Here is a 23,546-nt window from a genome sequence, read left to right as displayed (position 1 = left end):
GATGTCAAATTTGTCATGACAATTCTAGCAAACTGCATAACACCCTCAGTGCCCTGATCAAATTTCACACGAGTGAAAAAAATGCAACTTTATATTATTTACCATTAGCTGATATTCATTGTATTTTTTCACATGGGTCAAAAATGAATTTGAACATAAAAATAACTAATCTTCCTTTTCCAGTCAAAAAGGGATAAACGTTTAAGAGAAAGACTCTGTGCATAAATTATGAATATAGCAACAGCTGAAGTGCATGTTATTACCACATTTTGTGGAAGCTTATAAATTTGACAGACAATGATGAACTGCAGAATGCTGCTAAATCAAGTTTTACTAATGAAAAGCAAGGTACTCATAGCTCTAGTTTGTTTTTCACACCCACAAAGATTACAAAAGCTGTTTAGGTGCAAAATCTACTCCTTGGCTATGTGCTGCCATTCAAAACTGCTTTCTTTCATTTCCTTGTATCGTAAGGTTATTAAACCTTTCTTAGTCTGAAGGACAATAAACCTAATAACCAGACAGCAACTTCATTAATTAGCTAAGCATTATAAGTCAAGAAACATCACACTGCCTGGTTCTTGGAAGAAAGACAGGATCTGGAAGTCACAAAATATCACTTTTTAAAAGGTTAAGGTTATCTTGGCTATTTCTGTATCCTTTTTCAATAATTTTTCAAAGATAGTGTAACCCATGCATGAAACACATATGCAAGAGTCACTGCAAAAATATCACTCATACTATTACTGAGGATTCCCAAACATGACAGTTTTTCTCACCATTTACACCCTAAGTGAATGGGATTGTGACCTGACTAGGGTATTGTAATTTCATCTGTGCATCCTCACAGTACATTATATGCAAGAAATTGCTTTCCTAGTCAACAAGATCATGCCCATATGTCTGTTCTCATAAGGGCACTGACTGTTAGGAAAAAATAAAAATAATAATAAATAGTTACTGTGGTCCTAGCTGGTTTGGGTTGTGTAGAAAATGCTACGATAAAAACAAACTACATATATTCAGTTTCTGATCATAGTGGTCCTTTAACATATGATTCTTCACTGCAGATACTCCTAAATAAGTAAATCATACCTAAAGTACAAAAATGTCTGAAACAGAATGTGCAGTTCACCAAAGTCAGGATCCTGATTGAGATTACTGGACCAGAAGGAAAATTATGCTATTATGCATTATAGGTAATAATATATAGGGGTTATAAATATTTCAGAGATTTCTAAAAAAAAAAGCCAGAATTAAAAAGGAAACATCACAACAACCACAGTAGACAGAAAAGAAAAATCAGAACAACTTACAGAAGACTGACCCTGATGTCCACAGCATTTAGTCCTGCTGGCAGTGCTCCAATGTGGGATAAGAGTTATACCAGTGAGAAGAGAGTTTAACTGGGCCAGTCTAGTAAATGGTAGGGCACTACATCAATGAAAAGATAGCAAGGGGTTAGAATGTGGGTCTTGTGTGTAAAAGTGACACAGGAGAATACAGTAGTGTCTTTCTCAGTCCTTACCCTTGATGCATGCAGACAACAGAGGTAGCTACTTCTAGCAAAGTAATGCAGAGCAAAGCTTCCCACAGAAGGATTTGGTAGATTTTGCACCACTGAAAATGTCAGGAGGATGGTAGATAAATGTACTGCAGTGCTAATGGAGTTGTGTTCATATGTGTGTGTGTTTAAATTTACCCTGTGATTAAAATACTTTGTACAGGAAGTAAATTGCAGGATGACTTTTTGTTCATTTATTCTGAAAAGCAATTACCATAAAGTAATGCTGAGAATTTTTCTTCAATGAAAGCAGAAAGTCAGAAGCACAACAGTAATACTAATGACTTTTGGCAACAAAGGGAATAGAGCCATGGTGCTTGGTTTCGGGTTGGACTGACCAAGGTTTTCAGATTCTCCTAAACCAGGCAAGTATTACAGAGCTTCTTGTAAGACATGACAATGGGGATTCAGGCACCCCCAATACAAAAGTTGCTTCCTTCCCATAATGATAAATCTGTGCTAGCAATGTCATCTCCATCATCACTAAGAATAATACGACTAGGTACATAGCTCAGCCGATAAAACTTTACCAGCCTGTTAGCCTCTTTCCTTTTCACGTAATCCTCAGAGCCAAAGGCCCCTCTCCAGATCTCAGAAGCTCATAAGTCAGACACTCCTGAAGAAAAATCAAAATGAAAGGTAAAGATATTTACCATACAGGAAAGTGTCCTGTGGACCCTTATGAGAGGAGCAAAACAGCAGGAATGGTCTCGGAGATGAACCTGCCAATGCAGGTCTATTATTAAGTTAAACACATAACTTTTGTATCTCAAGTTAGGAGTTTTATATCTGTAACATCTATGGCAGAGTCTTAATCTTATTCTCTTGGTGGCATACTACAAAAGAATGGCTTAGATTATGGCAACTCCAAAGGGAGATTTGACCTGGATGTGACATCAAGCTTACTGGCTTGCAAAGGTATTCAGTGATACTCGCATCATAGCACCAAAATATAATCCACCACAGCATTTTTGAAGAAAGCTTGTGAGGTGATCATGAAGCTCATAGTAAAAGCACCGGAAGTCTAAGGCAAGGAACAGCTACATTTCTGGTAGCAAGACCTAATGCTTCAAGAAAAAAATGAGAGAAACAGTCAAGTGCAGTTGTCTAAAATCTTAACATAACAGTAGATGCTTTTTCTTCACTGTTGCAGCATTCGTTACAGAAGGAATGTCCCACCCTGGACAACGTGTCACTCAGTCAGTATAAATAAGCTTAAAAGAGATCTTGTGTGTGCCATACGTCACATTTATACTCCCCCGCACAGAACGCAGAGCACAAAAGGGATGTATGGACGCAACTACCTAGAACTGAATTGCCTCAGAACAGAACAGTCGTCATAGGACAAAGGAGTCCATGAACAACCAGAATGAAAAAATGCAGGATAAACAAGTGGGAGTTGAAGGGTGAGAGCAAATACTGCAACAGTGAAGACAAGGACATCTACTGTTATGGTAAAATTTTACACAACTGTGCTATGTCCCTCTATATTACTGTTGCAGTATTTGCTACAGAAGGGAGAGTAAAAAATCTCAAGAAACAGAATGAGAGGTGGAAGGCTGAGAAGAGCCCTCAAGCCCACATAAAATGGTTTCAGCAAAACCTGCTCTGGCCCTAGAAACCATATTCAACTTATAATGCTTAGTAAAGGTATGCACTGAAGACCAAGTAGCAGCTTGAAGGATGGAATTGGTGTGCATCCCCTTGAAGAAGGCACCAGAAGAGGCAACAGCCCTAGAAGAATGAGCTCTAACAAAAGCAGAAAGAGAGTTGCCATTAAAAGAACAACAAAAAGAAATGGCCACAGATATGCTGGAAGAGATGGCTTACTTAGAAACAACAAAAAACAAAGACCTGGGATGAGAGGAAACAAAAAGCTGATCAGACTTTAAATAGTACTAGTTTTATCCAAATAGTACATGAGCTGTCTGAGCAAATTCAAGGTATGCAGGACCCTCTCACTAGCAGACTGTGGAGAAATGGAAAAGGAAGGTAGTTGTACTGACCTATTCAAAGACAGCTCATTGACAACCTTAGGCATAAAAGAAGGCTTTGCCCATTTTTGAGTTCTCAAGGAATTCTAGTTAAGGAGTAGCAGGGTAGAAAGAACTCCTGGAGTCCATTTCTGGATGAAAGCATACCTGGCACATCTCCCAATGAGAGAAATAAGAAAAAAAGCAGTTCCCACATTTGTGGTTGAATAGGGATGCAAAAAGGTGACAGTAAGGTTTCCCTTACTAATAGAACAGAGTCTTAAGTTGTTGACTGATTGAGGGACCACTTACGTGACATCAGAGACAACGTCTTAGCCAGTCCATGAGAAAACTGGACTGACCAAGGATATGGGTAGCAATACAAAGGATGGTAGCAAGAACTCATTTGTAAACTCACATGGTTTCCTGAAAAAGAGAGTAGGAGTGGGTTCCCACTACTTACCTATATTCCAAACAACACTGCTAGAGTGATGACTACTACACCAGTTGAGAGGGAGTCCTAAAATGCCTGCAAAGTGAAAAGGACAGCCTTCATCTCTAGTATGCTGATGTGCAGAGTTGCCATTGGTAGGTTCACAAGTGTATACGAGACTAATGGCCATTAGGGCCCTTATAAGCCTAGTACAACCCAAAAGAGACCCACATATTTGATTTATATAGGGGGTAATTTACTGACTGCTTCCGTCCATCACAGACACAAGCACCAGACCAGAGGTGAATTTCTGATTACCCATCCATTGGTCCAAGTTACACTTAAATAGGGTTGGGGAGGAACTCTGCTTCACGTGTTCTTCCCCAAAACATACAAAACTCCACCTGCCATTCCTCTTCTAAAACTAAAATAAAAGAATATCTTAAAAGCAAATGGATCTGCCCCTGTAGGCCTCCTGGATATTTTTTTCCTCTCTCCTATTTTCTTCCCACCAATGCTCTTCCTCCTCTTACAGCTGTAGTAGCTTTTTGATATCACAAAAATGTTTTGCCTTCTTATAAAATTAAATCTCTTTTTAAAATTTCAATTATACCCTGCTCACACATTATGTATGAAATTATTTTTTAATGCTAGCTGACTGATCATATATTACTCTGTTATCAAGTATTTTTGTAGCTCTCATTTCTAATTCTGCTATGATGCAATGAACTCAAGCAACTCGTACTGTATCTGTTAGAACTAATTATTGTAAACTCTTTATTGCTTTGTATGTCATTATTATTGTATGTCCTGCTTTGTTGGAGCTTTTCTCCCTGGGTCTCTGCTGAAAACGGGCTACTGGCCCAGTCGGACACTACCTGGTAAACAAATGTAAATAAATAAACAAACCTGCATGGAGAGCCAGTTCCAGAGAATGGGAATTCTCTGAGAAGCACGTCTCTCTCTCTCTCTCTCTCCAGCATGCCTTATTTATGTCACAAACAAAATTTAGGTCATATAATCTACTAGTTCTGATTCTCTTTGTTTTGCTAATATGCAAAAGGTTCATCAAACCAGGGTCCAGGGATGCCTTGTATGCCAGACAAAGGTCATCTCTCAGAAGTCTGTATTATACTTATTTATTTTTTATTTATTTATTTTATTTATTTATTTTACATTTGTTGACCGGGCTAGTCCAACTGGATACATGTCCATTTTCAGTGGAGGCCCGGGGAGAAAAGCTCCAAGATCATGGTTACATAAACAAATACAATGATGAAGTTAAAACAAGTAAATACAAGTAAATACACTGACGATTAAAGGCAAAATAAAGCAAGCAAGTAGTTATATATATGATTTAAAGAGATACAGATTTGAACAGCCAAACAAACAGGGCTATATTGTGGACTCTTAGGTTTTTGGGTTGGGTGGAGGCTTAGAGAGGCCTAGGTGAGGCAGGGACGTTAGCTATTAGTCTGGATTGGAGCAAGGGCATAACCATTGAGACTTCAGGAGTGCTCTGAGATGTATTTTAAATTGGTGCGGAGAGGACATAAGTCTTAGGTTGTTTGGAAGGGCATTCCAGGATTTGCCAATGGAACTGGCATATAGTGCTTCACCACCGGAGTTGTTAGATTTAATGGTCAGTACTTGTAGACTTTTGGAAGACCTGAGGGACTTAAGGTTGGAGTACGGGGTGAGTATTTTGTTCAGTGAGGGGTTTTGTCTGGATGGTTGATAATTTTAAAAGCCTCAGTTAGCTGGTTGAGTTTGAGAATATTAGGCAGTTCTAGCCATTCTAGTGACCTTAGATTTAGGCAGTGATGGGTGCGATAGGGCATTCCAGTTATGAATCTGGCTATGTGATTGTAGGTAGTAGAAAGTTTATTAAGCTCTCTCTTATGGAGGAAGGAGAATATCGGGAGGCATAAAGGAGTGTGGAGAGGAGGTGGGTTCGGGCAATAGTTAGTTTGGTGTGCGGAGTTAAGAAGGTCTTTATTCTATACATTGACCCAAGTTTTTTGTTGACCGATTTAATGGTTAGATTTACATGCATATCAAATTTAAGATTATGGTCTATGATCACCCCTAGTAGTTTGGTGTGGGAGACGGGGTAGATAATGGTGCCATTGTTGGAGGACACATGGAAGGTTGGGTTGTTGGTGTTGGGGGGTTCTATAGCTTGGGCAGTAGCTGGAGTGGGGAAAAATAGAAGTAGTTTGGTTTTGGTTGGGTTGAGTAGGAGTTTAAGTTCCGAGAACCATTTTTCGACTGTGGAAAAGCAGTTTTGGGTAGTGGCTTGGAGTTTGGCGAGAGAGACGCCAGAGCAGATCAGGGTGGAGTCATCTGCATATTGAATGCAGGTGGCCTTGGGAATAATAGAGTGTAGACCATTTATAAATATGGAAAAAAGAAGGGGACCGAGAATAGATCCTTGGGGGACACCAATATTGGTGGGGAGTAGGTCTGATAGGCTGTTTTGCCACTGAACCGCCTGTTTTCTGCAAGAGAGGTAGGCATTAAACCAACTTATGGTTGGCTTGCTAAGATGAAAGGTTTCCAGTAACTGGAGCAGTTGTTGGTGGTTGACCATATCGAAGGCTTTCGATAGGTCTAGAAAGAGCGCAGAGGATATTAATTTGTTATTGCGGTTGTAGTTGACTGAGTCAACAAAGGAGAGGAGAGCAGTGGTTGTGCTGTGATGGGGGCGAAAGCCATGTTGGGTGTTCGATAGGAGGTTATTTTGTGTGAGGTGGGTAATGAGTTGTTTGTGGACACAGCGTTCCATAATTTTGGCTAGGGGAGACAGTATGGCTATGGGTCTATAGTTAGAAGTGTCAGTGGAGGACCCTCCTTTATGGAGGGGGATGATATAAGAGATTTCCCTGGGTCTTAAAGGTAACCAGGTTCAATGTCAGCTTACTTAGTTTTATTTAGAAAGAACCTGTTTTCGTTTGGAGTTATTCTGCCTAGTTCCAGTAGCAGAATGCTAGATAATTAAACAAAACAGTAGGAAAAGGATAGTTCTTTACCCTGAGTCACTTGTTGGAATCAGAGGTATTTAGGTATTTAGAGTTGTATGTGCATTCGCACTGGTGGGGTCCTGTGGGGTCCTGTGCCACGCGGTGTGCGTCTGGCTTTGGGGCTACCTAAGGTGGAAATAATAGAAAGAGATAGCGTTTTTAGTGTTAGGTAGTTTAGTGCAGTAATAGTCTGTAAGAGACAGTTAAACAATGCAGTCGGTTGGTAAAGAACAGAAGAACAATTCAACAGGAATTACTGATCTTAAGCACTATGTTACAGCTGGTAGGACTATGCAGAAATTTTAATTACCTTAGCGACGCTAAAAGTACGCCACAAGGCACGCTATTAATCAGGAAGAGCATATACTGCGAGGTAAACCCACACGCTAAACAGTAATTGCAATTATGACAAAATGTACACATTTAATGACCTTAGCGACGCTAAATATACGCGTAAAGAGACAAGCTTTGAGGTGACCAGCATAGCATATTGTGTTTACTCCCTTTTTTTTTTTTGTAAGGAACCTTTGTAAATAGTTGCTGCATGCGTTTATTCAGGTACATACTGAAGGGGGTGTTATACACTATAATGGGTCTAATGAGGTACAATGGTATGATAACCTCTCTGGACTTAGGTGCCATGCCCTTACTTACAAGTTGAGCAACATAAAAGGATATTTTACTACCTTGGACACATCTTGATTGAAGACTAGGTTACTATCTACATGAGTTCTCAGACCCTTGACTAGAGAATCAACTTTTAGGGGTGTTTTATTGATGATGTAGTTGCCTGGGATGGTTGACTCCCCAAAAGGTTCTATAATACATTTCTTGGCATTGAGTTAAGCAATGGTTTTTGGCACCAAGTGTTTGTCTATGTTAGACCTTCTTGAAGGGTGTTCTCATCTTGAGGGAATACAGTGACTGCTCCTAGTTTGCAGTCATCTACAAACTTGGCCAGCCTGAGGCCTCTGACATTGGCTTTGACCTCTAAGAAGTAAATGCCAAAGAGGAGCGGGTCCAGCAGAGAGCCCTGGGGTCTCCACTGGTAACTGGCCTCTTTGTGAAGATTGCATTACCAATCCTAACCTCTTGGGTCCAATCCATGAGCCTGCTAGCTATCCAGTGTGTTATAAAGAGGTTTATGCTTAGTTCTGTAAGTGTGTTGACAATGCCCAAATGGTGTACAGTATCAAATACTTTAGCCAGATCCAGGTAGGCAGTATGGACAGCTTTCCTCTCATCCACTACCTTAGTCACCTTTTTAAAGAAGCCCACCAAATTCATTAAACAAGACCTTCCTTTGACAAAGCCAAACTGGGATGGATCCAGTGTCTGGAGGTCTCCTATGTCTTTGTTGACAATTTCCATGATAAGTCTATCTTTGGCTTTGCAAATAAGACTAGTCAGACTAATGGGTCTGTAGTTTCCAGAATCTGTTAAAACTCCACCCTTATGAAGGGGTCGACCATCATAGTCCTTTATTCTTGTGGCACAAAGCCTGTTTTAAGAGTATAGTTAAATAGTGACTGCAGGGATCCTGATAAGTCATGCTTTAGACTGCTCAAGAGGCATACCTGGATGCTATTAAAGCCCACTGGGGCTGTGGTCTTGGCTTTAGTGAGCACAGCCAGTATATTTGTCATAGTTATAGTTGGAGGGATTATGTTTGAAGGCATTTGTTGGGAGACAGTTGGGGAGAGAGCAGGAGTAAAGCTGGAACTGAATTTGCCTGCCAACAGGTTTGCTATATCACCAGGCAAAATTAATGTGGCACCATTAACCACCAGTTCAGCATATTGCTGTGTGTAACCCTTGAGATTTATTTTTTTTGCTCAAACGTTTTTATTAAATTTTCCAACAAGAATATAAAAAAAAATTATTTTTTTTTACAATTTAAATCACAAATATTGATAAACTATGTACAATTTTTACAAAGGCCTCAAGATCAAAGGATAAGGAATTAACAATATAATATAAACATATAAATAAGGTTCTACAAGTTCCAGTAATTCTTGTTTCCAATTTGATTAAATGGGTGATAGTACATCTGAATTCATTGTCTTAATAAGAGAGAGGACTTTCTCCCAAGGATTATTAGTCCATTTTCTGGGAAAAATTTGTAGTTCTTTGGCTTTTATTTCCATTAGAGCTACTTCTTCCAGTAGAATTATGAAGTCTTCAAAGGTTGGAGTGGAGGATGACTTCCATCTACTTGCAATACATTTTTTGGCTATCGCCAACATTGTCCAGAGAAGATATTTATTTTTGTTGTTCATTGTAATAGATTCATTTACATTCAAAAATATTAAAGATTTTGATAATATAAAGGAATCAGTAAAGATAGCTTGAAGGAAATTTCCAATTTTATTCTAAAATTTCTTAATGAGAGAGCATTCATAAAAAATATGAGATCAATCGGCCTTACATTTTAGAGAACATCTCCAACACGTTACCTCTTTAGAAATGTTAAATTTAGCAATTTTATTAGGAGTACAGAACGCTCTATGCAAGAATTTCCAAGAAAAAAATTCCAAACTTGTAAATTGGAGGTTAATTTAATGGAACGTAGAAGATTAGTTTTATTCTCAGGAGTTAGGGACAGCGTATGATCTTTAGTAATAAAATTACAAAATTTCTGGTTAGGAGTAATTTTACAAATAATAATGAGTTTGTAAAGTTTTGAGATTAAATTCTTCCAGTTAAATTCCCTGTATAGTATTTCGTGTATAAGAAGTATAAATTTAGGCAATGATTTAAAGGAAGAATTCTCTATTGTTCTGCATAGAGCTTGAGTAAATGGAATTAAGCTGTTAAGAGCTAACCAATCTGATTTTGATAAATGAAAGTTTTAATTACATTTTGTGCATCCAGGGTGACTAAATTCATTGTGCAATGATACCAACACATAACATTTTTCATTTCCCAAGTATTAAGAGTATCTGTATTGATATTGTTAAAAAAAAGTTTTTTGTAATTTTAAATGGGAATAATAACTGGATCGATAGTTTAATATCAATTCTTCTTCTTCTCTCTGCATTTCCCAGTTAGGGGTCGCCACAGCAGATCACCTGTCCGCTCATGATTAGCAGTGGAGTTTTACGGTGTTGAGTTGCCAGCCCGGCACCCAACCTTCCACAGAAGGCACACCTAGGGCCAATTTAGATTGTCCAATCCACCTACAGCATGTCTTTGGGATGTGCGAGGAAACCGGAGCATCCTGAGGAAACCCACGCGACCACAGGGAGGACATGCAGACTCTGCACAGAAGGCACCCCAGCCGAGGATTGAACCAGAGAACCTCTTGCTGTGAGGTAGCAATGCTAACCGCTGCCCCACCACGGCCACCCAAGAGGTAGGCAAGTATAAAGGAATTAATTTCCTTGTTTTGTAGAACACTAAACTATGGAGTGTTTCAACAATGGTAAAGTAAAGATAACTAGGTACTGATCAGACAACACATGAGACACAGACTTAAAACACGATCTAACAAGCACATAGGAATATTTGAATATCTTTCTCCACCTAACCAGTACACTGTTTAAGGATACATATGCACAGCCTTTGTAACAATAATTTACTTTTTAACAGTATATGAACACCTTATTAATTTTCTATATAATGATAATTTGGTACAAGTATGAATGGCACATGAATAATCTGTTTGCTGCATGAGAATTTGATTGTGTTACTATGAGAATTCTGTGCTTAAGTGATATTTACGGTAGTCTGTCTGATGAGATGTTTGATGGGAATCAAAGTTTATGTTAAAAATATATTGATTTAACTTTACACACTGTCCAAGTTTTACATCATATTTTAACTGATTGGTATGTAGCAGTACTGTGGTTAGTAAGATGCATTGTTCTTCTGTCTAAAGCTGATGGTGGCACATGATGGATGTTAAACGTTTCTGCACTGCAGCTGTACTTTATGAATCCTGTCACTATAGAACATATGGTAATTTGCCGACTTACACTGAGTATGCACCAAAACAGGGAATTCATATGCACCAGTATATTAATTACGCAATTACTTAACTCTTGCCTGTATGACTACATAAATGGTTGTTGGGTATGATGGGGTGGTCATTCAGATTAGATGATAAAGTACATAACAGATACTGGTGTGAAAAAGAACATGAGTCGAGCATGGAATCGCTCAGAAGAAGCTGGCAGCAAGTATGAGTGAGAATGCTGTCGAATGGACCTTTAATGAACTGGTCACCATCGGGTGGTATGGAAGTTTGGAGTTAAAGAGCAGTTTATGTACAAAGTATGGGACTAAGAAGCTTACTTGTATCACAGCCGCCTAATGACAGCAGGCATGTTTACAGTGACAACAGAACAGCAAGACCAAATAAAATGATGATGTTGATAAGCAAGAGTCAGCCAGGGTGGGGAGGCTGTGGATGAAGGTATACTGGAAGAGGGTGATGATGGATATGAGTGCTGGGTTAGTGGTACCAGTATAATGTGGCAGCAGCACTTAGCTCCTCATAAGGACCCCATGTGAAAACTTGGTGAATCCCCAATATGTTAACACAGAGTTTGACACTATTGCTTTCAGCAAATCACTTAATCAATCACTGTTCATGAGTTGCCTCCAGAAAAGCAACACTTCTGTCACATGGGCTTACCTACTTAACAGATGTAAATAAAAGTACTACTGTGAGATAAAAAAGGGGATACTCAGGATAATACAATTACATTTTTATTTCATATGCAAACTTCAAAAGATTATGCCCCTATCATGCTTAGTTATGGATAATCAAAATGCTGACCAGCTAATAGTTTAGGACTGGACATGTAAATTCAAATATCAGACATTAGCTGTGGCAATATAAACTAGAAACATGGTCTTATCTTTCTACTAAGCAATGTAGATTCATTCCTAGATCCACCATGGAAATATATTTGATCTACCCAGTGCCTCTAACATTATTTGGTTCATAAATAAAACCCATGCATCTCATGTATACAGAGAAACAAAATGCCAAGGACCCTTTTAGTTACACGCATTGGTTCAATGACTTAAACAAACTGTATTCAGTTTTGCACACAAAACTTCTTCACTTTTTTGGGTAAAAAATAAAACAGCATTAAGTGAAAATACATTTTTCTAATCTCATGTTAAAACCTACAAATCAGTAGAGTTTTTTTCCCATTTTGAACACATTTACATCAGAACTCAGCTGATTTACCTTGATAAAATATTTATCTGACAAACACATTGTGATATACTGTTATGCAATACAGAAGATGAGTTGTGAGGGCATGTACAGCTGCACTTTGCAAAGTACTTTGTTAAGGTCAACCTCCTAACCTTTGTGAACTACAACTAAGTATACCATCCACTGAGAAAAGATAAAAGGGTTCAGCATTAACCTCAATCTGCAACTTAGAAATTGTACATTAAGACAGCAAGCTCCATGAAAGAATAGAAAGACTATCTACTGAATGTTTTATGGTAAAAGTAAGTGAAATGCTTAAACAGTAGTGGTAATTCAGCTCCATAACGGCTGCCGAGTCTTGAACTTTTACTGAATTATTAAATGCTGACTACTATAACTAAAAGAATGCCTTAGTGATGATCTTTTTAAATAAATAAATGACACTTCAAATCTATTCATTAGGGAGACCATTCTCAGAGTCATGGAAAACTCTTTGGTACCTTAACTTGAGAATGTTATTGGCACATGCTATATAATGAAAGCAACCTAGCTACTGTCCTGGATGCCATTCAAAATCTGCTCACCTCCATAAAGGAGAAGTCCTCCCCCATTAAGGTGAGTCGACCAAGAGATAACACACCATCTGTGGTTCTTGGCCAACTTTAAAGCATAAAAGAGAGAAAAGCTGGAAACAATATCAAAGACCAGACTTCCTCGCATAATTACCTAACCCACAGAAGGGATGTAGAATAACCACTAATACATATAAATCAGTATTTACCCGCGGTGGTGCTGCTGCAGTAGCATTGTCACCTCATAGTAAGACGCTGACCGGTTCGATTCTAAGCTAGAGCGTCTTCTGCGTGGAGACATGCGTGAATGGGCGTACCTTCGTTGAAGGTTGTGCGTCAGGCCTGGCAAGCCGGTACGTAAAAATCAATTGCCAATCATTAGCGGACCGGAGTTCCACTGTGGCGACCCCTGACCGGGAAAAGCCGAAAGACACAAACAAACAAACAAACACATAAATCAGTATTTATTAGGATAAAACAAAGTGCATTAGCCAACTGGTCTAAATTACTTTGTAGACCCATTAACAAGCTGACTGATGATTGTGCAAACACCTTGGCAACTGATTGTGCAAAGAATGCACATTCCCCATGCAAATACCTTGGCAACTGTCCTTCCAACAGATGTAAAGACCAAGTCTCATCTACTGAAAGACAGCCAGTCCACCCTTTCCTAAGTAATACCCTGATAGATGGCTAGAGTTTGCAGTAGTATGGCTTTGCCTCTTTCATATTAAAGAAATATATCACATAAGAGTCTTCAAAATCCTAAACATAACTGGCATTGTTACTTCTTCCCAAACACTCCTCAGTCCAAACAGTCTTCATAAAAATGGCAGAGATCCTAACTTTCTGCTCAAATGTTAAACCTCTACTTAACCACTAAAATCTCGCCTACAGCCTAGAAGTAGTACATTATTCCCCCCCCCCGAGTCTCCTCCCATTCCTCTCCCCAAGATCACTGGTCAATAGCCTCCCGATGCTTATTGATAAACCTTTTGAGAAAATTATCTACAACCAGATGCTAAAGGATGATGACAAGTACAAAATCATGTCTGACTCAGCATTGCATCAGTGGTTTCCGGGGCTGCAACAAAATGGACAGTCCATCAAAGATGCACATAAAATGACAGCAGCCAAAGGAAGTGGCCCCATGTTGAATTAGTAATATAATGTCTACAGATCTATGTAGAGAGTAGGAAGAAATAATGGGCATGAAAAGAGATTAAACGAGCAAAACGACTATAATAAGAGAGAAAAGGGCACATTAAGCATAAATAAAGCAAGGCGACTGCATGTTTTGGCAAAGTACTGTGTATTGGCTTAACTACGACTTTGTATTGTATCAAGGGCATAACTAGAGTTATTTGAAGTATCTCAAAGTGTTCACATGTGCTTACAGTGTGAGCTTACTACTGGGCATGTATTCTGAAGAGTGTGTGTGTGTGTGTGTGTGTAAAGTGCAACCATTTCGTGAAGTACAGTCAAAATATAGCCATTTTGAGAGGTTTCTTGTGCTGAGTGTGTTTATTCACAAAGTGTCGCCATTACAGTGTTTCTTCACTGTAAAGAATTGCCTAGTAAGGTACCGCCATTTTGGGAAAATTTCAGTGTGCTGTATACCGTTTATTCGCAAAGTGCAATTACTTTGAAATGTTAATGACTCTGATTTTTTCTTGCCCAGTTCATTCACACTGTGCGGTTATTTGCAATGTTTCTTAAAATGATGATAAATTACTTTTGCAATAATTTCAGGAGTGCTACAGTGCCTGACAGATTTACTTCCCAAAGTTCAGTTACACAGAGGCTTGCACCGTGCTGTTAATTGATATGTTTCTTACATTTATAACAGGTGATTTCTTGCAAGACAGTGATTTCAAGAGTATAACAGTGCAAAAAAGACGTATTTCACAAAGTTCAGTTACACAAAGGCTTATAGTGCTATTGGGCAAAGTTACAAATACTGGCATAACTTTCTGGCATATGTGCACTTGTATGTGTTCATGCTTATCTGCAAAACCCTTCACTGTTATGTGTTAATATGGCAGACAGATTTCAAAAGCCCTTACCACTTGTATTTGATGAAAATGTTGCAGAGAATTGGAGAATATTTGAGCAAGAGTACGATATTTTTAGACAAGCAGCTTATTCAGACAAAGATGCACACACCATGGCATTCATTTTGCTGAACATAGCTGGGTCAGAGGCCATAGAAAGAGAGCGTTCATTTGTCTATGCACCAGCAGTATATGAGGGAGGAGGTGAAAATCATCATATTGTTGTACAGGCTGAATCAAGGGAACACCTCGAGTGTTTGAAGCGCAAGTTCAGAGAAATGTGTAACCCCCAAACGAATATTACATTATAGAGGCATTTGTTTTACATGAGAGATCAGAAACCAGGGGAAACTTTTGTAGCTTACATAACTGACCTGAGAAATGACGCCAAAATATTTCAGTTTGCTGACTTAAAAGATGAGTTAATAAAGGACAGACTCATGTGTGGTATTAATAGTACTACTGTGAGAAAGATTTTGCTTTGTGACAGTGATTTAACGTTGAGTAAAGCCATTGAGATTTGCCAGATCCATGAAGTGACAGAAAAACATACAAGTACGCTTACAAGTGAAAAGAGCATAATATCAGCAGGTTCTAGAGCAAACGAAGTTAGCATGCAACACGTGACTAACAGAAGCAGGCCTAAGTGCATGGCAGCCACAGCCCCTGTTGGCTCACCAGAGAAACCATGTAGCTTTCCAGCAAGTTCTAAGGCTAATTTAGTTAGAGGGGCACGTCTCTCAATGCAGTACAAGTATGAATCAGTAAAAGCCAAGTCTAGCCTTATTGTTAACTGTCGCAATTGTGGTGCCAATCATGAGTCTGAAAGACAGAAGTGCTTAGCATTTGGTCAAAATTGTCACAAGTGTAAAACATTTAATAATTTTCAAAAGTTTTGCAAATCAAGTAAACCCCACACAGTTGTAAAAAAGACTACAATTCTGCTTTCTATGTAGATGGTACAATTTATTATGTAACTGTTGGCACATATATACTGGGTGAAATTTTATACTATTTTTTTCCTTAGAAGGCGAAAGGCCAAGGTACCAGAATAAACTTTTTGGGACTTACACCTGTCATTGTGTGGATGTGTTGCAGTTTAGTATTAGCTATTCTTGAGATGTCAGCACCAGACAATATTCAAGGTCTACAGCGTTTCCTAGGCATGGCCAACTGTTTATACCAGACTTCAGTGAGTTCACAGCACCTTTAAGAGAGCTAACATGGAAAAATTTTGCATGGTCATGGTTCGAACAACACCAGAAGGCATTTGAAGACCTTAAGCAGAAATTGTCACCCCACCTACACTATGGTACTATGATGTAAATAAATCAGTCACTCTTTCCTGTGATGCTTCAAAATTTGGTCTTGGTACAGTTATACTTCAAGAGAGCAGACCAGTAGTCTATGGATCTAGAACACTTACCTAAACTGAAATGCAATATGCTGAAATTGAGAAAAAACTTATAGCAATAGTATTTGCATGTTCCAGGTTTCGTGATTATATTTATGGTTGAGCTATTCAGACTGAAACTGACCACCAACCTCTAGTTACTATTCTATAGAAGCCTATGCATTCAGCTCCTTACAAAGAATGATGCTCAAATTGCAAAAGTACAACTTCAAAATGGTCTACATGAAAGGCAAACTACTCTTATCTGGCTGATACCTTAGCCAGATCACCCAGAAATATGACGGTACAGGTTGACACAGAGAATTTTGACTTTGACATGATGTCAGTGTGTATTTTTTTACTAGGCTTGATGAGTTGAGAGATCACACAAAGGATGATCCAATTTTGCAAAAGCTCAATCACTACATTAATGTTGAATGGATGGCCGTCAAGGCAATCTAGTGTACCACCTGAAGTGCAAACCTAGTTTCCTTACAAAGATGAAATGTTGATGGAAGATGGCATTATTTTCAAAGGTCCTAAAATTGTTGTTCCTGCTTTCTTACAAGAAGAATATATCCAGATTTTGCATTGTGGTCGCACAGGTTTCTCATCCACAGTGACAGAATTAGTATTTTGGCCTTCATTACTGAAAGACATTGATAAAGTACGTTCTTCATGTTTAGTATGCAATAGTACTGGACCGCATTTGCAAAGAGAATCACTTCAGCCAAGTCAAGTTCCTGAACCACCTTGGTTAACAGTAGCCACTGATATTTTCGAATCAGACAATCAACACTACTTAGTATTGGTAGACTCTCACATTGGTTTGAGACAGATTTACTACCTAACCTAACATCCACTACTGTTATTACCACGTTGAAACATCACTTCTCAGTCTATGGTAGCCCACACAAAGTTATTTCTGACAATGGTATTCAATTTACTAGTCAGTTGTTTCAGAAATCTGCAAGAGAATGGGACATTGTACATATTACTAGCAGTCCTGAATATCCTCAGTCAAATGGTCTAGCTGAACATGCAGTGCAGAGTGCAAAGCAATTACTTGAAAGGTCAAAAGCATGACAATACCAATGTTTTTTTTAACTTAATGTCAGAAACACACCCTGCGATGATAAACTTGGCTCACCCGCTCAAAGACTTTTATCCAGGCAAACCAGAATGATGCTACCTATTAGTTACAGTTTACTGAGGCCTAAAGCTAAGAACATCATAACCATCAAGGCTCAATTAATCAAGAAGCGCTTTATCCAAGTCCAGTTATAAATTGAGCAGATTTCTTCATCCATTGAGGGAAGGAGAGATAGTGAGAATACAAACAACGAAAGGTTTTGACTGGATTGGTCAAGTTTCAGGCATATGTGCCGAGCCGAGATCCTACCTTGTAGAATCTGAGGGTGTGGAGTACAGGAGAAATTGCAGGCATCTTCTTCCTGTACCAGAATTATCATTGCAGCATTATTCATGTGATGTAGACTCTAGATCTGACAGCAAACCAGACGTTGTTCCCATCCTAGTATGTGTTTCAACCTCTACTTCTATTCCTGAAGATGTTCCAAATACTTCCAAAGATGAACATTCTGCAGAGACAGATCCAGTTGCTAAACTAAATTCCCAGATTTATGTCACATGATATGGTCGAACATCCAGGTCCAGTGTGAAATATGCAGGAACATGGACATAACTGTTTGTACATATGTACCTAATCTTGAATAATTGCATAACAAAGAACTATTTGCAATATCTGCATGGCAAACAGATTCATAACGTTACATGATCTATTTCTCAGAGGGAGGATGTAGATCAGAGTGTATGTGCTGTGTCTTTAAGAAGCATATCAAGGACTGAGCATGCACATATAAATACCAGGCACGTGCTATTACCAGTGCCATTTTGAGAGTGCAGCCAGAGAGTAAGCATATATGATTGCAGTAGTTAGTTTGTATATGTTACTTAAGTTAAAGTCAGCAAACTTTTATCGTGATGTGCTTGCATATAATAAAGCTGCTTGAACACAACCCACAAAGACTCTTCTATTGTGAACTAAGCAGGAGAGCAATAATGTATAAGTGTAGGGTTCTCGTAGTCTGACTAGGTGATTGTAATGGATTATCTTATATAATCATGGAACTTCACTGTGTGACACTTTTACTCAATTTCCTTTGAAGGCACAAGCTGAAGTGCTACATTTGTTGATGTTTCACTAAATGTGGGCATATAAATTCCATAGAAGTGGCCACTTTGACGCTTTTCCCCCTTTCCAGGGTACACTGATCCTTAAGGGTGCCGACAATATAACATTTGGAATTATATCCTGCAACTTTGTGTATAACATTCTTGAGGTTAGCATTCCTCGATGGAGAATGTGGATGAGCATATGCTACCAGCTGCCAACCATGAAAACCAACCTACTCGGAAATATCAGAAAATACACTGGGCTATCCAACCACCTCACGCACTATAATATATGCTGCTCAAAAGTGCAGCACAGCTTGGAGTTTATGTGGCTCTGCTACCACAATCTTCATTTTGTAGTAGTGAAAAAAACACTGAAACAGCATTGTGATTTACCCCACTCTGCAATGCAGTAAAAAACTAACAAAGATGGGGTCATACACAGACTTATGAAACCTGTGATCAGACAGTTATTTTCATAAAGAAGTCTTTATGTTCTTACATACAAAATGTATGTTAGAGTCACAATGGGAAGGTAGCAGCACAGTTTTCTTCACCACCCACCTCCTATCCTTTTGTCCACAAGATGACAAAATACGGAGTGTCTCCATACCCAGTCTAGGCAAAATGCATGCATCTGGCAGTCGTCAGCAAAACTCAGTCACCTGTGCCTACTGCCACCCTCGAAGGGTAGAAGACTGGAAATGGAAGGGTAACTACTACAGAACCAGAGCTGTAATCTCCATTAACATTATAGTGTCTGGGAAGCACAAGGACTCCAGGATCTTTTACATTAAACATGGGTTGGAGGAACTGAGCCAGTTTGAGGATAGAGAACTAGGTCAAAAACTTTTCACAATGACATGAACTGAGTCTGAAGAAATGAGGGAACAGATAGTCACCAGCACCTTTCACATTAACCAGGCCTATGTCAGGTTTCAGGATGATTAAAGTGTTACTGATGGATATGTCATCAACAGACAGTGTTGTAGAGCTACAGAGGGTTAGGAGACATCCCAGGAAGACAGAGTGATGCATCCTTCTGTACTAGATGACCACCAAGGTTTTACTGGCATACATAATGCATGAAACTGCTTGTGGATCCACCTTTCACACACTGTCCTACAGTACAGAGCTGCATGATTAAAAATGGTACTGGTCACCACATCTACAGGCACATCCCTATCCTGTGTGTCATGGTGACACACAACATTGAGTGATAAATCTTCAATACTCAGTCAGCTTTTTCAGTCAATGCTGGTGCAAGAAATGATTCTCTGGGGACTTTAAGTAACATTAAAAGATGCAATGAAGTTTAAAATGTGAAAAGAAATAGTCACTCTACATTTAAAGAAACAATGGATGTTAAAGTGATGACAGAGTTTGAATCATTGCACTGACATTTGCCCAAGAAAGTGACTGCAGGATAAACAGCAAACTGACTTTTAAAAGGCCGGGGAAAACTAAATTTTCAATATATGCCCTTCATAATGGGATAAGTATTTATTCACCTGCAACACTTGAAATCTTTATGGAGAAATCCATTACTATGGAAATGTGTACATAAATAGACAGGCTTGACAAAATAACATGCAGATCCCACCTGGTCTGGCATGACAGCTCAAGGGCATCCCTGCGGGACCCCCTAACCACTTGTCTGGCATGATAGCTCAGGAACATCTCTGTGGGATCCCTTAACCACCTGTGTTGACAGTAAGCTGAGCCTTGAATGCATTTACCCTATCAGACATGATGGTGGAATGCAAACCCAAGTAGCACCGTACAACTGGTGTGACATAATAAAACAAAAGGCATTTTTCGAGAAGATATAAAGAAGCTTTCACACTGCTGTAAATTTAAGGGTGACAAATGAAGATGGCTAAAATTATGAGGTTAAGGGTCGCTACATTAAACACAGAATCATAACTCTGAATGTTGTGCGACTAATTTCAAACATTTTTAATCTGTATTTTTTTTTAACCTTCCTGAAGAGAAGAAATACAGAAAACATGCAACTTGCTAAAATGTAATTGCCATGACTAATGTGAAAGCTCCCTTCTGGTTATACAACAAGAAGAATAACTGATATTACAAGGGGAAGCAGTGATGCATCAGTTAATAATTCTTTCTCACACTGCTTGATTCTCCATTTTGGTTTCCAGCTGGAGATACCATCTACATGAAGACTGTATGGCTGCAGAGTGCGTACATGAGTTTTCTGCACTGCTCTGGTTCCCACCCACCACATCCAAAAAAATAGGCAAAATAATGATCCTCCACACTGCCAAAAGATGTGCATGCCCTGTGCCAGTCCCACAATGAACTGATACACTATCCAGGAAGAACATCTCTGTTTTGTACCAAGTGGGTTGTAGGAGAAGAGACAAATGAATGTTTGTTTCATTTTTCACAGCCTGAATCTGAAAGACAGCTATTCTGTTTACAAAATAGTCTAGAGTAATGGAGAATTTCCAGGCAAAATATCAAAACAGAAATTAATTACAAGCATTCTACAAGTTAAAAATAAACTTATAACTTTGGTGGTTTGCAGTGAGTGTGTGGGTGTGCACATACATGTATTACATAACAAATTTACACTTGGCGTGTGTGTGTGTGTGTGTGTGTGTGTGTGTGAGAGAGAGAGAGAGAGTAGGAGAGACATCTACATTGCAAGTGTTAACTCCCTGTAAGGGATGAGGACTGGCTACCTTCAAAACCTGACCCTAAACTGATGGTCTAATAGTCCTAATTGTCAGAGAGTTTGTATTTCTGCCCAAGTTCCACTGTGACCTCTGGGAACATGCTAGATAATAAGTAACTTTATCTGCTAAAAATATGAAGTAAGGAGAAGAACGTTGTTCTTCACACGCCCTACATGGGGTGCTTTCCAATTCACAACTCCCTCTAGTTACATAACTAACTCCAAGGCTATACCAACCCCAAGAATAAAAAAGAGCTTGTACTTTACCTGTCAGCTTGCCTCTTGCTGCTTACATTTGTTAATCTTACTGAGTGATATGTCTTTCAGCAATTAACATTACTATAATTTGTAATTAGTATATGTTCTTAATAGCCAAGTAGTAATTCACCAGAGGACCTAGTAATCTGTGCCACAGAAATCCAAACAGTGAAGCTGTAAATCAGCCTATAACATTCAGCAAAAGTGTCTCTGAAATCTTTAAAGTTATATAAGCAAGGTCTGCTTACAGACAGAGTCCTTAAAGTAGTTAGTGCTCTGGGAGCCACCCGTGGGAGGAGGAAAAGGAATGAGTACGCTAAATGACAAGTTTTCTGTCCACTGCACAATGAGCCATTAATTTTCAACATAATATGCATCAAACCACTTATTTCTTATCCTGATTTTAAATAAGTAATTCTTTTCGTTATTCAGCAGTTTGCTGTTTTTCCAATAGCTTTGATGAGAATTGTTTCACGAATGGGTAAAGGGAGTTCACAAAGGGCATCCATTTAGCTGCTGCACACTTATGGTAAACTGGAATTCAAATGGATGATTAATGCATTCAGCCATTTATTGCTGTATCAATAAAGGTTTTCTTTTAAGACTAATACTTCACATAAAAATATTACAAGGCATTTCCAACCTCATGCAATTGATTTTACTTTACTGCAAAGATGCATTTATTTATTTATTTTTTTCATTTTTTAAAATGAGTAGAATGCATTCCGCTGTATAAGGTTCAGGCCCACTGGCTATGTTTTATTGATTTTCTTTCTGCTTTCAAAGCAAATCAAAGAGAGTTACATAAAAAACATTTTACACATACATCGCTTAGTAGGCACATTTTAAAATTAAATCTGCAAGAACTCAGCCCTTAAATCTACTTTTCAATGACATTGTCATTACCTTAATGCATTACTCCTGTCATGCATCACTACAGCCGACCTTTAACTTCCCACTACTACGGGTTAAGGCCCACTATGGGAGAACCTTTTTGAGAAAACTAATATATGTATGCAAATTCTCATTTTCATTTGTATTTATGCACTTGCCTCTTTCAGAGTGTTTATGTTCTACACTCCACCCCCACCCAGCTCTGGACTGCTACTAGCCTGGAACATTCTTTAGTTAGTATCAAAAACAAGTCTCTGTGTTAAACAGCGGCAAACAGAACAATTCACATGTAACCATCACCACGCTGATTAGTATCAAACTTTATGAAGGAACTTACAATCCTCAGAATACAAAGAAAATGCTGAAATTAAACAGAACTGCAATGTGTTGTGCATCTTGCCTTCCTTACCTCTTCTGAAGGGTTTGTACAATGGTTAAGGTGTTCCCATCACAGTGATACAGGGTTTGATTTTTGCCTTTTAAAGGGAAGTTGACTAGGCTTAAAATGTCTCACAACAGCAGTCAGCCTAGTACTTACCTATGAATCAGCATAGCTACAGTTTTAAGTTACTCAAACTTAGGAAACTACTCAGTGTGTCATAATTGTCAAGCTTTCATACAAAAAACAGACTTGAAAGTTTAGTATTATAAAACTACATGCAGTTACACAGGACTTTGTTATCCTTTTTTAAAGAAGAATATACTTTTGATTTTTCTAGTGCACAGAAACACAGCTATGATAAATATGCCACACCTGATGAAGCAAGCTTTTCTCAAGATCCTGGGTCCTTCTAAGTGAAATATGAATAGTAAAATGGCTCTGATTCATACTCTGGGCATTGTCTGTTCAGACAGATGATGGGAGAATGAAGTACTTAAGCTTAAACCCTATAAACAGCAAACAACCTGGCTTGTGTTGCACATTAAAAACACATGCATAACGTAGATTACTCTCTCTTTTGTTAAATATGACATGCTGTGTAGTGCACCTTAACATAAGTACAATATATTTAGCATGAATTATTTCATTTCTATACCCGAAAATAACATTTAAAAAAGGAGGATTTTCTTTTCAAGGGTCCTGACAAGCAGTCCTATACGATAAAACTGAAACAGATCCCATGGAAAACTATGATTAATTTGCTGCTGTTCTGATGCAGGCCAGTTAAACTTAACTACTGAATGTTATCATTCAAGGTGCCAGTAGCATACACAGGGATACATTTTTTTAAATAAATTATACTAGAAGCTGCATCCAGCCATGATGTCACCCACACAAAATGGTCTGGTGTCCTTATTTGTCTTTAACTAC

The 23,546-nt window shown here is 38.6% G+C and overlaps 1 long non-coding RNA gene across 1 annotated transcript in view; it reads right to left on the bottom strand.

Moving 5' to 3' along the window:
• The window catches only part of LOC122795866, a 1,101,292-nt gene that overhangs the window by 693,176 nt on the left and 384,570 nt on the right, over positions 1-23,546 (bottom strand). The window lies entirely within an intron of this gene.

Source organism: Protopterus annectens, chromosome 2.part2 (genome assembly GCF_019279795.1).
Source record: "Protopterus annectens isolate FY-2018-M chromosome 2.part2, PAN1.0, whole genome shotgun sequence".
In the NCBI taxonomy this organism is placed as follows: Eukaryota; Metazoa; Chordata; order Ceratodontiformes; family Protopteridae; genus Protopterus; species Protopterus annectens.
The sequence above is the reverse complement of the archived record's forward strand: the minus strand, read 5'-3'. Positions and strand labels throughout refer to the sequence as shown.